We start from the raw sequence: 18,462 nt of genomic DNA on the forward strand, positions 1-18,462 counted from the left end.
AACATTACATGTAAATACTAGAAATACACTTGAGCTGTTTTTTGAGAAATTTTAATTCAAAGAAAAGAGAAACAGATTCAAATTCGCTTGAGGTTTAAAGAAAGGGAAACATTCAAGTTCTGTTTTTTTATGACGAAGGCTAATTTGCTTCAGAAAGACACTTTCAGGTGGGTTGATTTCACCATTGCAGTAACAGCAACAGCATATACAGAGGGAGAGGACGACGGTGACAGTGAAGAGAAGAACATCAAGCTTGCAGTGTGAAATAGGAAATTGGACTAAAATTTAAGAAATAGAAGATATTTCAAAATGGTAAAAATAATGAAAAATGGGTAAACGACAGAATGAAAAATAAAATATTATAAGCATGGAAAACAGCAAAAACGACGAAAGGAAGGAAATGAATAGAACAAAAAATGCAAATAAGGCTATAAAATACAGTTATGACCCGTTTTTATCAACCAACCGAAAAATTTTGGTTGATAAAACGGGGAAGTTAATAAAATCGGGAAATTTTTTTATCTTCCATCTTTACAATTAGAAGCAACCTGAGAACTATCTTAATTTTTTAGTTTGCAGAAAAATCAAACCTAATGCCCTATCAGTGCAAAAAATTGTATTTAACCGAACCGTCCGACAGTTGTCTAATCCAACTTCCAAGCATAAAATCGATCTGAAATTTTGCAGACAGTCTCATTATGAATGACAATGTATTCCGTCAACGAAATTTAACAGTAAATCCACTTAAAAGCGATGCAGAAATTATTCTTTGATTAATTAGGCAGAGAGTATTCGTGGTTCATTGCCATTCTACGAAAAGGCATCTTTTTCATTAAATGTCCGAATACCTCAACTTCTCCTATTTTCCTAGGAATGAAACTTTTCTTATGTGTTTCCTAAGGGTATTTAACACTAAAAGTGGTAAATTAAAAAAGAATTTATTGCTAAATGGAATTAATATGTGCGATTTTATGATAAAAGTGTGGAATCGAGATCAAAGGTCAGAAAGTTTGATGTTTCTGAATTTTACCGGTGGCTGGTTTATTTTTGTTTTGTTCTTAAGGATTTTCCAAGTTCAACAAGGTACATTTTATTAAAAATTGAGAAATGATAGAGATGTACGCACGAGAAGATGATAGAGTTTAATATTAATGACTAAAGGCCTTATAACTTCAACTTCTCGTGTTTGCACAGGTCGGAAGGTTTACGTTCTATTTCTGAGATTTTTTCACCTTGGAGGAATTGCGGAATAAGTATGGGGAATTTTGGGGACAAAGTGACCCAGTGCCCACTTTTCCAGCGTTTTTCGAGAGACAGAGGTTTAAATGCTATGGTCAGGTTGAGTTTGGTTATGTGGCTTTCGTTTCGGTTGGTGTGTTCCTACTTACTAGTGAATAGGTCAATCTGCTTGGATGACATAGGAGATAACAAAAGAGAACAGAAATCTTGTTAGCTGATTCAACTCGAAGTTTGTTTGGTGATGACTCAAGCGCGCTGGCAGAAGATCGTTTTAGATCGTTTTTTTCACAGACTTTCCGCCAAAATAGTTTTTGGTTTAAAATTTGTTTGCAATTTGGCATGAGCTACAACAATATTATTAAGCATACAATACTTACTGAATACGGCGTCTCTTTCAATTGTTACGTTTACCACGGATAATATGTGAAAGCTTGTTAGTTTATCACGAAAACCTCTGCCTTGATTTTTGTTTTGAAAATTTAAGCAAAATATGGTTCTAGTTCATCAATTAACTTAAATAGGACCAAAATAGCGTAAACTACCCTACATTTCGACTACTACCTAACAGTGCAGAACCTACTACCTTGATTGAATATAATTAGAAAATCGTAGGCCTGAATTGCTGGTATAAAAGAATGAGTTGAAGGGGGTTGATAAAATCGGATACAAAAAGTTAATAAAATCGGGGGTGCATAAAAATGGGGATGCATAAAATCGGGAGTTTAAAAAAACGGGTCGAAACTGTAATTAACAAATGTAGAAATGAACAAAATGGATCTACTGGGGTAGATGTAGAAATAACAGTAATACAAAATATTTCAAATATGAAAATAGGTAACAAAATAACAAATGGAAAGAATAAAAACAGAAAAATTGGAAAAATGAAAATTCTAGACGAAATGGGGAAAAATGGAATATTTCAAAGCAGATAAATAAGAGAAATCTAAAAAGAATATATGGGTAAAACAATAAATAAATTCACATAAAGTAGAACATTATACTATATGTAATGGAATACAGAAAAATAAAATAAAATAATGGGGAAAATGTTTAAATAACAAAATAAACAAAATAGAAACATGAAATACAAATTGTTTAAATGAGCAAGTGCTAAAGGAAATGGAATACGACAATAGAGAAAAATTGACGAATAAGGAAACAAATATTCATGCAAAAGAAAAGAATAAATACCAAAACATCTAAATGGAGAACAGAATAATTCACAACAAAATTTTGAAACAAACTACAACGAAAAAAATTGATCTTTTTTAGAAAATGGATGATAAATTATAATAAAAAATATATAAATAGTGCGAATGGAGAAAATACTAAAACAAGTTTATTGGAAAATATGAAATAAATACAAAAAATCATAGGGATTAAAATATAGTGAAATTAATTTAGATAAATTTAATGAAACCGATTGAACAAATGGAAGGAAAAACAAAACGATAGATAAAACGTCAAAATAAAAAAAAAACATAAAAAGATTAAATGAATCTAAAAAATGGGAATAATATTAAATATATTAAATATTTCAAAAAATAAGCCGCATTTGACGAAAGTTTCCTATCCATGGAGCAAAAAATGTAAAATATGAATGCATGGAAAAAATAGAAACATCAAAAACCTGGGTGAAATGGAAAAGAAACAACAAAAATGCAGAAAAATAAAATATGAAACAATAAAACAAGAGAAAAAATTGGACTAAATAGAAACTCCAAATCAGTGAATCTCAACCTTGGGTCCGCGGACCCCTAGGGGGTCGTGAAATCGTTGCTGGGGGTCCGCGAAGAAAAATATTTTATTATGACTAATTCGATTATAGAGGTTCGCTTCTTCGGGTTAGAAAAATCTCTTATGAAAAATTTCTAACCCTATCTGTGGGTTCGAGATTCGAACCCAGGTGCGCTGCGTACAAGGCAATCGATTTATCAACTACGCTATGCCCACCCCGAAAAAAAATGTATTTTCCGAGTACATATTGAAATTTCAAGTCGTGTTTCCTAACAAACTGAAAATAATATATTGATAGCATACAAAATCAGTGTTTCTAAGGGGTCCGTGGTACGAAAAAGGTTGAGAACCGCTGCTCTAAATTAAATGAGTAATATAAAATTTCTCGGACGATAATCGCAAAAATTGAATAAAAAAAAATAAATTGATAAGGTTAGTTAAAGATTAATTAATAACATTTTAATAACATTTAGCGAACACAAGATTTTCATGTTTTTTCTTGATTTGTGTAGTTATTTAGAATTAGCTCCTCGAGTCCTTTTTTGACTAATTGAGCACTCTAAAATAAGGTTGCTTAGTTTTATTCTCTTTCTAATAGATACTTTAGTGATTCATTTAGCGGTTCAACGGATTAAAATAAGTAGAAATAGAAAAATAAACCACTGTTTTTGAAACCCTTCTACAGATTGCAAAGTTTCGAATCCGAATCAAAATCAATGTAACGAGAGTCCGACACTCCGAAACAATTAAGAATTTTTTAAATAGTCGGTCAAAATCCTTGAGATAGTTACAGAAAAGTATGAAATATATAATAAATTTCAGTCTATTAATACACAATTTCCAAAAAAAAAGATCTTATGTACTTTTGCGCACTGCACGTTAAAATCGGTTTTGAGTTCTCAAAATTTTCTTTCGATTAGTTTTCTATGTACAGTAGGATTTCGTTTTTGGCAAGCAATATTTTTTTTCGGTTGCCAAAACTGTAACTATGCCAAAATTGGAACCTTATTTTAAAAGCTTTTATTTTCAATTTGTGACTTCAAAAATGTTACATGAATTTTTAATAATATAAGAATATGTGAAATGAAATGAAATGAAAGAAAAAAATTAGCAAATTTAATTTTATTCGCTATGCCCGCCTGCATAAAATATAGTAAATGTGACTATCTTGTTTAGAAACGAAGTCAGAAGTGATATCAATTATTACAACTATTATTACATTATTATTGTTGGACTTAACGTCTGCATGGCGGTCACGACGACTGTCATGTGCTGAAGAGCGGAACGCGAAACGTTAAAAACAATTTCATAACCATAACTAACGTTTTTCTATTCTGCACCATACAAACAACGTTGCAACGGGTTGTTGAGAACAGTCACTATATCAAAATATGCTTTTTTCCATATACATTTTGACAACATATACATATTGAATGGTATCAAGAACAGCATAGTTTATGGTAACAAACTGCTAAGCAACCACGTGAGCCGGAATGCACAACATCAATTTCACACTCTGGCAACGACGAGGGCACCGAAGAAGTCATTTACAAGTACAAAACCAGACGCAACTGCTGAAAAAACATTTTTTTAACATTTCCTTCCGCGGTCTCATGATTTTTCACTTCCTAATTTTCTTACCTGACTTACCTTCTGACGTCAATGGATTGCATTTCTTTTTTGTGTTATCAATTTTTTAATAATCTGCAGTATTCATACTCTTCAAATAAAAGTTGAACCGTTGCTTTTCTAGGTACACACCTAGAAAAGCAACGGTTCAACTTTTATTTGAAGAGTGTTGTTTTATTTAACCTGACCTACTGTACCCCCAGATTTTAAAAACATCGAAAAAATACCTCCGCCTTATTGGATTTAGCTTGAAAAATATTTAACCATACATAAAATCATTATTGCCAAAACGTTGCCAGGTGTATAGCCTTTACAACGAGTTCATGTTTATCAAAATCGGTGCAAAAATACCATCGCATGAGCTCGCCAACAAAAGTGATCTACTTGACCCCACTTTACTCTACTATTTGATGGAATCATTCGTTCTGTTCAAAGTCCGCTCTCCTTCTACAACTCCGCGCCCGATGTAGTGATAGCCATCGCAAAAAGTGCAGATTCCACTATGCACTAGACCATTCGGATATGTGCGTATAGTATTAGTTCGGGAAGAGGTTTTTTTATGTGAACAGATCACACTACAATATTCTACTTAGTAGTTAGTTCTTTCAGTATTATTACAGCAAACCTCCTCGACACACTACCAGTTTTTGACCATCCACAAAACGCGGCGAGTTCTTTATGGCAGTAGGAAAGCTAGCTGTGGGTCGAGAATTAGTGCTCTTCCTCTACGAGGACAATCGGAAAAGGGGACAAAATTCAGATTGTCTAATTTACTGAACTTCTTGTGCCTTTCAACACTACAACTCGACTTCCTTACGCCATTCAGTACCGCAACTTCTTAAACACATTTGATCTCTATCCGGTGTCATTTAGCACCGCAACTCCTTTAGGTCCTTTCCCTTCAATCTCGTGCCATATAGCACAAGTTCTTCGATTAGCTCTCGACTTGTTCACGAACTACTCGGTCTAATCTCCGACAGAGAATTCCCCGGCGACAGACGTTCTCCCGAATCCGAGCCTTCCAGTCAGACGCTGAGTTCGTTCGACGATTCCTGGGGAGCAAGGCAGTCCGATGGTGTCCCGACGACCCGCGGCTGGTGGTGCCTTGTCGCGGTCTATTCAGTCTAGTCCCCAGTGGTGAATCTAGCTTACGTTGATGGAGAGTTCTCCGGTGAAAGAAGTTTTCGTCGTCCGGTTCGATGGCTTGTCGAAAACCCATACCAGGTGTTCTATCATGGTCTGCTCGACTAGTTCCCGGTGGTGGATATACCCTACTCCGCTGGAGAGTTTTCCTGTGGTGACTGCTCTCCCGAAACCGTTGCTCGCTGTTCATCAATCTATTTCCCCTGTAAGGCAGTCATAATCTGCGTCACCACTCGGCTGATCGCATTCCACATGTTTATATCGCTTATCATTTCGTGGACGACATTATCCGGGTTGATGTACGTCTCATCTCTTTTCAGACGTTCGCACACTCCGGACACAACGGCGACGTTGTGTGCCTGCACCATTTGATATTCAATCCGGACCGGGGTCTTTCTTTGATTTGATACGCATCGATGCTTCTGCGAGCTCACTGTTATTCATCTGCCTTTGCTCCTTCTTCTTCGCCGTACGGTGTCGGTGGCCAGATAGTCGGGTCATGCTTCGGGAAGAGACCTTCAACGATTATCTTCAGCTTACCCGGACACATTTCGTGTGGCATCGACGGACCCTTCATCTTCGCCAACACCACCGAGGCACTTGAATCGGCTCTGCAATCAAAGCGACGTCACACAGATTTTCTGTCGTATACTGCTATAACAGTTGCTGTGTGGTGTTATAATGATTCAGATTTATCTGGGTTACCATAACCGTTGGCCTGCAGTTGCCCTTTTGTAGGCAAGGCATGTGAAGCCACCCGTCTGATGGTGGTTTTCGCCCTCTAGAACGCAAAGCATGCACTTCGATCGCTGCGCGCAGTCTCTTACAAGATGGTGCGTCTCTCCGCATTTCCATCGTATCCTGGACAACGACTTCTGGTTCACTCTCTGTGTTCCCATTCTTTAACCGGATTGTCATGTACACCATGGTTCAGGTTGTGCTGTTACTTCAGTGCACCTCACATGTCGTCTACCGTCGAGAGCTCATCTAGGTTCTTGCACACAATCACCATCTCCGGTCTAGCTTCTGCCCCCTCACCCAGTGGTTTGGTCGTACTCTCCTGCATAGTCGAGCCTGTAAATAGTGGGATCCTCCTTCAACTTGAAAAACATCTTACCTTTTGGGGTACGCCTGGTTCTTACTACTTTTTCTCCCAGATCCCTCTGCTCCGGATCCTCTTGAGGAGCGCTGCATACGACGAGCACGTTTTTTTTTCTTTGGGTGCCTTCTGCCGAATCATATTTCTTTCCTCCTTCTGCTCCACCTTTCTCTCATCCTACTGCTTCCTATATTTCTCCTTTCGACCTACAACAGTACTCCAACTTTCTGGAGTAACGGAAACTGGCGTGTTCTCTACTGCATCCAACTTCTCCTCCCCCTGGTACGAGGGGCTAGGCAGATAGTGTCCTCAATCGATGCCTATGAACGCACAGCAACATCTGCCCTCAGCGTGGTTGTGTCATAGACCTTGACGGTAGCAACTAACACCCTTCAGAATCACCGAGGAAACTATTTCTTAATGGCCTTATAAACATCGTTTCTCGTGTCCACAAACTGGTGAAGCTCCTCAACCAAGTACTTCGTTGTTTCTGCTTTCGGCTCCTGTGGGGTATTGCTCACCTCGCTCTACTCTGGCTGTTGCTGTTGCTGTTTCTGCTCTTCCTCCAGTGTTTGATGAATAGCTTCAGCTGGTGCTGGTGGTGATGACCTCATCAAATGATCATTGGTGAACAAATTTAGAGCACCTACTCCGTATTGGTATATTGTTTGTTTTTCATTATATTTTATTGGGTCCCAATTCCGAGCCGCTATCTTCGCTCCTCGTATATAGTAGCCTCTTGTGATTCCATGATGATCTATGCAAGCAGGGAGGTCGCCATCAGCATGGGTTGACACTGCCCTTCATGGCGACTTCTGTTCGGTGCGGGATCGACGAAAATCGCGAATGATCCATCTAGGACTACCAACGACGAATTTTGAAGGTATCCGGAGAACTGCCAAGATTTAAACGCGTCTTTTCTTCCCACGGTACTACATTAAAGCAATACTTCGTGGGGGGAAATCTGCATATTTGAGCCATTTAGTCCCAAGCTCCACTCAGACATTCTATGTAGTCGGTATGTAGTCACAAACCGTTTAGCTCAGGTTTCCGTGAGCAATTGAGCTCCTGTTTTTGTAAGCCGTTTAGCTTCAGTTTCCGTGAACCACCTAGTTCCCAGTTTTATCACGATCTACTCAGATAGTCTCCAGCGGTGAACTTACCCTACTCCGACTGAGAGTTCCCCGGCGGAGGAATTTCTTCTCAAACCGACACCTGTTTTCTTAAGCCATTTAGCTCCCAGTCATATCGAGATCTACTCGAATGTTTCCCGGCGCGAAATTTTCCTACTTCGACTGAGAGTTTCCCGGTGATGGAATTTCTCTTGGTACCGATGTTCGTTTCGTGGGCCAATTACCGCCCAGCTTTGTCGCGATATAGTCGAACAGTACCCGGCGGTGAATCTACCCGACTATGTATCACCCGGCGGTGAATTTCTTCCGACATCGAGGCTCCCTGCTTCTTCGCGATCCACTCGATCTGGTCCCTAACAGTGGACCTAGCGAACTCAACACGCCAGCCGGTAGCTGCCGAAGTCGGTCCAGCAATTCCGGGTGGAACGCAGCTTTCGGTTCACTGGCACCTCTAACTATCCGCCGCTGGCTGATCGACGCGACTTACTTGCTCTCTACTACGGCGGTGCATCTTGCATACTCACAAGCTACTCAGAAGGGTGTCGAGGTCAGTACGGCGATTCCAGGTAGAACGTAACATTCGGTACGCCTCGACGACCCACAACAGGTACATCGACGCAAACTATTCGAGCTAGTGTCCGGCGGTTGATCTAGTCTACTCCACAGTGACCGGTAATGTGCACTTATTCGAACTGTCAGCTCTGGTCATTAGTTCGTTGATCTTTTCTCCATTTCCTCTGCAGTTCCTCTAGAATCAGTGCGAATATTCTAAGTCTACTGACGGTATTCCATATCTGTTTAAAAAAATCTCTCTGAGCTGCATGGAGCCGGCTACTCTATTCGCCGGGGCCCTGCTAATACACCTGCACATTCGTCCTTGCAGCACGTTATCAGTTGCTACCGGGATTATGCCCTCTTCCGCCGGCAAACCGGTACAGTGCCGCGGTTTGTTTCGGCGGTTATGGGTGGAGCGTGGCTTCCGGTACGCTGGTGCCGCGACGATCAACAATCACTGCTTCGTCACACGCCAATCATTTTTGTCCCAAAAGAAATTTTATTTTCAACATTTGAACATATCTCGTGAAATGCTCAACTGAAAATATAAGAAAATTTGAACTTCCTCAAGTGAAAAAATCCGGTGATCCAGTTGTTATTTTAAAACAATGTTATTTGAAATGAATGTTAGTATTTATAATTAAATCGACCTCTCAGATAAATCTAGAATAAAACATTATTCGTGTTGTGAAAATTACCTATACTTGGTCAAATATCTATGTCAGGTTACTGATGTTGCGATACTCGGAAAAACTTCAAAGTCGATGAAACTGAAAAAAAAACTATCTCGTGTCTTTTACATCCAGCATTATGCATAAAACTAACATATTCTGTGACTAAAAATACAATCTAAATGCCAGACACAACAAAACTCAAAATAAACGTTTCTTTGGAATGAACACTAACCTGAAATGCATTAATAACGCTGACCTGGATTTATCAACGTTGGAAATGCTTTTCGAATACATCAATATCTCAAAGAAGAAAGTTTGCTTTTGCAAACTTACTTTAACCGAAATTGTCTTTGCTTCCGGATCCAATATTTTTGCACATAATTCATCAAAGAAACTTTACGAAACCATTTTTCAACCAGCCGGAGAAAAAACTCCAACATCTTTCCAGTGCCACAAAAAAGTAACCCTCTCGAAAGCGGCTATCATCTTCTACTTGCCGAATAAGCGAAAGATATACTAGTTTTTTTTCTTCTTCCTTTGGTGATTGCACGCGACAATTTCGCCCGTACATATCGCTCGATCGATGGTAGGAATTGTTCTCGATATTGCCTCAACTTCAGGTCGAAAGTGGGATGAGTTTTCAGGTGCGACGCAGGCACACCGGTCCGGAACCAAAAGACATATCTCTGTTTGCTGGGGATGCTGGTTGGTATCACCGACGAGGGGAGCGCGAATTTTGCAAAGATTCTGTTTCCTTCTAACCGTTCGTCGTGGGACGAGAAGGTGCAAGTGGGTGGAAGAAAGACAGATAGATGCATGTATGCACTATGGGTCACAGGGGCGGTTTTTTGGTACAAAAATCAATATCTTCCAAATCGTTCATTTTAGAGAAATTATGTCTGAGAGAATATTTGTGGGAATAAAATTGGCTTTCTTTTAAAGTAAAATGTAACTAGGGTGGTCCTCTCGAACATTCTTTTCGAAAAATTATTTTTCGATCGAAATGGTATAGCAAGGTACTTACTTCAGCAAAGTTGTAGAAAAATGTTTTTCAAGAAACATTTTCAAATGCATCAAAGTTATAGCACTATCGGTTTTCATGTTATAATTATTTTTATTCTTTAACTTAGGGTGTTTCTGAAAAAGTCAGTTTTTTAACTATAACTTTTTAAGTAGTTAGTCAATCTTAATACTCTCTATGAAGCAATTTTAGTACTTTTCATTTCGCATATTTTTGCTGAAGAATGTGAATCGATATCATTTTTCGTTATCGAGTTACGATCATTTTTTTAAATAAAAATGATAGTTTTCAATGACCTCTAACTCAGAAGGTTGCAAAAAGTAGCAGCTAAATTTGTACTCTTTCGAAAATGCATAAAAAATACTATCAAATATCTCGAAATCAACTTTTGCTTTTTTGTCCCTCGATGTCATATATAAACAACAACACCACGAGTCGTGACAGTTTAATTGGTATCAATCCCATTCATGTATTGAATCGCAGTAGCCGACGACTGCTTTGATGAACGCGTGTAGTGCTTTGTATTATTAGTTCCGTTAAAATGGATAAAAGAAAATCATTCGATCTCTGGAAAGTGACCAAAGGTGAAAATAGAAATAAAATAAAGGCTGGGTTTGAGAAAATTATGAGATCATTTGATGTGGGAGAAAATGAAAAAAAAAAAGAATTTCGCTCGGAATGCAAAAGCTGTAGCAATTAAAACATGTAAAAGATTTGATCAATTTTTGAAAGACAGTCATCAAATTGAGATGAAAGTGCTCGATAAAAATTCGAAATATTTTGAGAAGCTGTTAACAGTTCCAAAAAAATGCACTTCCTTCTAAACCAGCATTCACAGAAATTCGTCGCTTACTCAGAACAGAATGAAGGGTAATCCTTAATTCATTCGCTTTTTAAAGTAACATGCTCTACATTTTATACTGTTTATATAATGTTCAAAATTATAGGCCGTCCAAAAAACCGAGTGCATGAATTGTGCTTGAAAAGAAAAAGGAAACTTAATCTTTGGGAAAAGAAACACGATTCAGATAACTATAGCGACGACGATGCTGATGATGTTGATGATTGTGATTATAATAATTATGATGATGTCGATTATAATAAAATAGTTATGTAGAATAGTAAAATAAATATCTGCCTGAGCCTAACGTTTTCAATATTTGTGTACATATATTTGACAAGCTCAAAAAATTATTTAAAAACTCGACTATTTGATCTAGTAAAGCAGGTGCTAAATGGCGATGACCAGGCCCTTAACCCATTCATGCCCATGTTGTTTGTGGACAACAACGTTTTTAAACAGTTATAACTTTTGATTGAGGCGAGATTTGCTCACAAAAACAAGTAAGGCTCATTAATATGATTATTGCCTTTAATTTGAGTATTAACAGTTACAAGGATCAGCTTTAGAACTGAAGTTATTGCAATTAGTCTGATTGGATTCCGATGGAGCAGTGCTGCCAGGGATAGTTTACGTTGACGACGGAAAATGATTTTTTCATATATCTTCGTTATGGTGCAATATTATTGAAAACTTATAAAACTTATCAATTTAGACTGTCGTTGGCTACGTTTTCTACGTAATTGGACTATTGTAATTATTCTAGGAGAATTGCATTGAGCATTACAAGGTAAAAATTGACCAGCTTCTAGTACTGCCATGGAAGCACCTATCTTTATGAAAATAGGCTTTTCGTGTTTCTTGACCCAACCGTTTTCAAGGAAAAATAGTTTTGAAACCCTACATGCACTAGAAAAAAGTTGGGCATGAAAGGGTTAAAACAGCCGTAAGCTGATATCATTTGATCATAATGTTGATGTCAACATTTTTCGCTGAAGGATAAAAAAGCAAAAGTTGATTTTGAGATACTTTATAGTATTTTTGATGCACTTTCGAAAAAGTACAAATTTAGCTGCTACTTTTTGCAACCTTCTGAGTTAGAGGTCATTGAAAACTATCATTTTTATTTAAAAAAATGATCGTAACTCGATAACGAAAAATGATATCGATTCACATTCTTCAGCAAAAATATGTGCAATGAAAAGTACTAAAATTGCTTCATAGAGAGTATTAAGATAAACTAACTACTTAAAAAGTTATAGTTAAAAAACTGACTTTTTCAGAATCACCCTAAGTTAAAGAAGAAAAATAATTATAGCATGAAAACCGATAATGCTATAACTTTGATGCATTTGAAAATGTTACTTGAAAAACATTTTTCTACAACTTTGCTGAAGTAAGTACCTTGCTATACCATTTCGTTCGAAAAATATTTTTTCGAAAATAATGTTCGAGAGGACCACCCTAGTTACATTTTACTTTAAAAGAAAGCCAATTTAATTTCCAAAAATATTCTCTCAGACAAAATTTCTCCAAAATGAACGGTTTGGAAGTTATTGATTTTTGTACCGAAAAACCGCCTTTGTGACTCATAGTGGTATGGTGCAAACTTTTATTCCTGGTACCGGGAGAAAAAAAACGGGACCCTAGTGGCAAGCGCCGAACAATATGATGGTGATGATGATGATGGTGATGGCAGGATTCGATGGGAAAATTGATTGGAGTCGGTAGAAAATGGGCAGACGTTGTGATCAGATTGTAACGTCTTGGGCTGAAAATTGTACACGTGGCAATAAAATAAAAATTAAGACGATTCCGGGACCGGCATTCGATGGTTGCCAATAGATTCGAAAGAATGGCAACGGAGGTGATTTACAATCGTGATCAAAATCAAATAAGCGCTATGCTGGTAGCGGAAAGGGCCGTTCAAGTGAACAATTGTTCGTAATGGAATTGCTTTATGGGAGCTAGGATGATGGTTTGCTATAATTGATTAATTCGGCACACCAATTAAATAAGTTTAGTTGCCTAATTTGGAGTGTAGAACCATTTGCTAGTATGAAATTTTCCAAGTTTCTTTTTTCGATCGCAAAATGTACGCCAACAAAATTTATGTTCATTCATGCTAGCGTGACTTATGGCGAAGTGAATAATAAATAGTTTTAACTCGCAGCGAAATGTCCCGCGACTGAAGTATCATTATTTCACAATTTTACCCAGCTTCTTGTATAGGGGAAATATATCTTTTTGCTACTTCGCCTTTATCGCTCTTTTCATAAGTGGAGAATTAAATAGCAATCTAATTTTAAAGTTATATTAGTTGTCTTTTTTAACGAAATCTGGCAGTCTCACTGCTACTTTGTTCGCCATTTAAACGAAAGAATACAAAGTTTTTACTTTAGTCACATCTTGGATTGAAAATCTCGGATTTGTATTGACAAACCTGAGCACTGTAATTTAATGTGTATTAAAGTTGTCGTTTCGATTACCTCCAGAGCCTCATTACCGTTCAACAGTTAACTGATCTCTGTAGCGGTTTCAATGAATCCTTTTCTCTGTGATCACACTCCACAACCCGTAACTTCCCAACCGGAAGTCGGGTCGACATAAATTTAACAATAGTTTTTGGGGACGCAACGTCGTTAATTTGAGACTAAGTTTGGTCAAATCGGTCTAGTCGTCATTGAGAAATCGATGTATCTGTTATTCTGAATTTGGATACTTCTGCCGACGCTTCCGGAACCGTCGATGGTGGCCAATGTGGTCAAAGAGATGTTGAATGACTGTTGGTGACCTAGAACAATAAATCCAAGCAGTTGTAATCAGATTTTGGAAAAAAAAATCACCTTTTGGAAAATATTTCACCTTTTTTCATTCATCGCCGTATACGTTGAAATCGGGATTTGCTGCGGGAACCGGAACCGGAAGTCGGATGAATTATAAATTCAATGGCGGTCAATAGGAATGCTGTACCTTTTATTTGAGACCAAGTTTGTAAAAATCGGTAAAGAATTCACTGAGAAATCAGTATGACATTAACTTAGCGACTTGGCAAGTTCCCCGGTATCAATAACGTTCATAGGTGGCCAATGTGGTTAAAGCGACTGCATGGGTCATTAATGATCTAGACACGCTAATTCAAGTCATGTTGCACATATTTTAATATGAATTGCTTCATATGGACATAATGGTGGTATCAGTTTATATCAGTTTATATGGGAATTTGCCGGCTGTAGTCCACTAGGCGGTTGATAACTCTATTATCTTTCTCCGGACAAAACCAGCCTAGAGGCCGTGTGGCATCCGGCGGGTTGAAGTATGTCAACCAAGAATTGATCCACTGGGTTCCTGTTCCCATGTCGTAGGAGGCGACTGAAAACAGGAGTCCTCAAGTCAAGGTGTTACTCCGTGCCGAGGACTGAATGCCTGACAGGACTAAAATATGCCAGTCGCGCACGGAGTGTCGTGGATCTTACCCTTGCTGTGGCGAATTTCTGACACAGTGGACGTTTGTTTCTTCGCAAAACGTGGGATTCAAATGATCGTCATGTCCCTAATACCGGGGTTCGCTATAGGCGATTAAAAGCCAACGTATTTAGTATCTTCTAGTTGCTGTACAAGTGCTGATAATGAAATATGTAGTGTTGTAATCGAGTATGGTTAGAGTAGCACAAATTAATCTTCAGAATAAACGTACAGCAACTATGAATCTATCCCGCCTTGTGCAGGAAGGAAAAGCTTCCAAAGCTTTGGTTTAAGAACCGTATTTCCATAAAGGAAACTTCTATGTTGGAAAGCTGCTTAACCCCGTCTTCGTAGCTTTCAACAAAAATGGCATGACAAATTTACGTGAAATGCCTTGTGCATGTATACTTGCGAATAGTGCTATTGACGCTTGATTTATATCGGACCTCACAACTCGTGATATTTGTACTGTCACGGTAAATATGACCGTTGACAACGTAAAAAAGAAATGCATCTATTATTCGGCATATTTGCCGCATAATGAACCATCACCTTCTGATGATTTCAAAAGAGTTGTATCATACTGTGGCAGAAATGGGTTTCCTCTCATTATCGGCAGTGATGTAAATTCCCACCACATAATTTGGGGTAGCTCAGATATCAATTTGAGAGGCACCGAATTAATGGAATCTGCACATTCTTAATGCAGGAAACCGCCCAATATTTGCATGAGCTGGCAGAAGAGAGGTGTTAGATGTAACTCTCTGCTCCGACAGTATTACGCATGAGTTGGCAAACTGGCTCGTACCAAACGAGCTTGAACCGTCGATATCTGATCATAAGTACATCGTCTTTGATCATTTAAACGTCTCGCTAGATATCGTCACCTATCGTAATCCCAAATCTACGAACTGGAACCTCTACGAAGAGGGCTTGGCGACTAGGTTTCATGGGTATCTTCCGACGATTGAATCTCCAAGTGATTTGGATGAGGTCGTGGATAAAAAAAGCTCACTCATAGTAGCAGCATACCAAGAGGCTTGTTTGCTTCGAGTTATGCGTGCTTCTAGAGGAACACCTTTATGGAATACCGAACTTATTCGACTCAAAAAGTTATGTAAAAGAGCTTGTAATCGCAGACGCAGGGACGGGTCGGAGGCATTTAAGTTGGCTCGCAAAGCATATAGAAATGCCCTTCGATCCTCTGAGCGCAGTAATTGGAAAAGTCTCTGCACAAATGTCTCAACGAGACTAGTAGATTAAATAAGTTACTTTGGATATCGAAAGACTTTCATGTCAGTTTCATTAGAACTGCTAATGGTGAATACTCGTCTGACGAAGATGTAGTACTCAATTGTCTTTTTGACACACACTTTCCAGGTTGTGCGGAGCCATCACTGACGACTGCCCCTGAGTTCTTGTCAGGTGGTTCTGATTCTTGGGCATTTGCTCGTAGAATTGTGACAACCGAATCGATCAAATGGGCGATTGACAGTTTTGCTCCGTATAAGTCTCCGGGAAAGGACGGAATTATTCCAGTTCTACTACAAAAAGGATATGAACACTTCAAGCATATATTGAAAAAAGGTTTTTACTTGCAGTCTTGCAACAGGATACATTCCATTAGCGTGGCGGGAAATAACTGTCAAATTCATTCCCAAAGGTGGCCGCGTCACTTATGAGGAGGCAAAGAGCTTTAGACCGATCAGTCTGACCTCCTTCCTTCTCAAATCAGTGGAACGTTTAATCGACCACTACATTCGGGATGGTAGCTTGAGCGAGCACCCGCTGCATGCAATGCAACATGCATATCAGCGGGGGAAGTCTACTACCACCCTGTTATACAATGTTGTCTACAACATTGAAAAAGCTTTTTCACAAAAGCAATCAAGTTTAGGAGTTTTTCTCGATATTCAAGGTGCTTTTGACAACGTGTCTTTCGAATCCATTTTGGAAGTAGCACGAGGTCATGGAGTACCTTTATATATCACGAATTGGATACACGCAATGCTTAGCAACCGACATCTGCGCTCATCGTTAAGACAAGTAGAGATAAGAAAACTGAGTGTCTGCGGATGTCCTCAAGGTGGTGTGTTGTCGCCACTTCTATGAAACCTTGTCGCCGATAGCTTGTTAAGAAAACAAAATGAGCTTGGGTTTCCGCCGAATGGTTTCGCCATTGATTATCATATAATGATCACCGGTATTTGCATTAACACACTTTTTGATTTGATGCAACAAGCCTTATGTGTTGTTGAGCAGTGGTGTCTTCGTGTTGGACTATCAGTTAATCCAAATAAAACATCAATGGTGCTTTTCACGCAACGAAGGATAACAACCGGAGCTCGTCCATTGCAGTTTTTTGACTCTGAAATTATTGTCGAAGATCAAGTTAAGTACGTTGGGGTAATTCTTGACTCAAAACTTAATTGGACAGCTCACATCGATTTCAGGATCAATAAAGCTTGCATGCCCTTTGGCCAATGTAGACGGGCTTTCGGCTAATCTTGGGGACTCAAACCTAAGTTCATTCAGTGGATCTACACAACAATTGTTAGACCAATACTGGGATACGGGTGCCTTGTTTGGTGGCAGAAGGGAGAAGTCATGACAATCCAATCAAAGTTAAACCATCTTCAGAGGATGGTCTTGATGACGATGACTGGTGCGTTCTCGACAACACCTACTGCTGCTCTCGAGGCACTCTTGAACATAAAACCACTACATGTGTTTCTGAAACAAGAAGTACTTTCTTGTGCATACCGTCATAAGGTTACTGGGCTGTGGAACAGTAACCCAATAGATCGTGTAGCTAGCCATACAAGACTGTGGCCCCAAATAATTACTTGGTATGAATGTACACTTGATCCCAGTGACCATACACTCACATGTAGTTTTCCTTTTAAAACTTTCAATGTGAGAATTCCTCTTCGCGAGGAATGGCTGTCTGGCTGGATGGAGCGAAAACTTGAAGAATACGTAGTTTGTTATACAGACGGTTCTTTGTTGGAGGGCCGAGCCGGTGCTGGTGTCTATTGTCATGAGATGAGATTAAACCAATCTCATTCGCTTGGTAGATACTGTACCGTATTCCAAGAAGAAATCTTTGCGATTCTGTGTGGCGTATAATCCGCACCTCAACAGGGAATTTGCGGTAAAAGAAGCATTTAGTTCGGCAGATTCGAGATCGAAATTAGTAATCGCATGTCAAATTCAAATCGAAGAACTTAGCATTTCAAATGCTATCTACCTTCTATGGGTCCCCGGTCATTCCGGTATTACTGGAAATGAATGGGCGGACGAATTGGTTAGAGCTGGCGCTGCGACTGACTTCGTTGGTCCAGAACCACTGTCGATAAGTTAGATAAAGCACAAGATTCGCTCTTGGGCTGCATTCGAACATGCCAACCATTGGTGTAGCTTGCAAACTTGCGTTCAAACAAAGACTTTTCTGCCGGATGTGAGTCCGAAAATGTCAAGAAATTTGTTGCATTTTTCCAAACACAACTGCAGTATTCTGGTCAGGGCACTAACTGGACATTGCAAACTCAATTATCACATGGCTACTATTCAGCGCGCTGAGTATTATTCATGTGATCTTTGTAAATCCGATTACGGAACATCATATCATTTGATATGCAATTGCCCTGTATTAATGCAATTGCGTATCCCGATTTTTGGTTCCCCATACATAGATGAACCTATGTACAGAGAGCTGAAATTTAAGGATATGCTTTTGTTCCTAACCCATTTGAGACTTTGTGCAAATGGGAACAGCCATCTCTGAGAAAAATCGGTGATATTGTTGGGCATACACTTACATACATACTAGGGTGGGGCATTGTTATATGGAAAACAGTAATCATAACCACATCACCCGAGCACAGCACTTTTTTGGTTCCCTTTGGGGTCCCAAACAACCGTGC

The sequence above is a fragment of the Topomyia yanbarensis genome, chromosome 2, assembly GCF_030247195.1.
Source record: "Topomyia yanbarensis strain Yona2022 chromosome 2, ASM3024719v1, whole genome shotgun sequence".
NCBI lineage: Eukaryota > Metazoa > Arthropoda > Insecta > Diptera > Culicidae > Topomyia > Topomyia yanbarensis.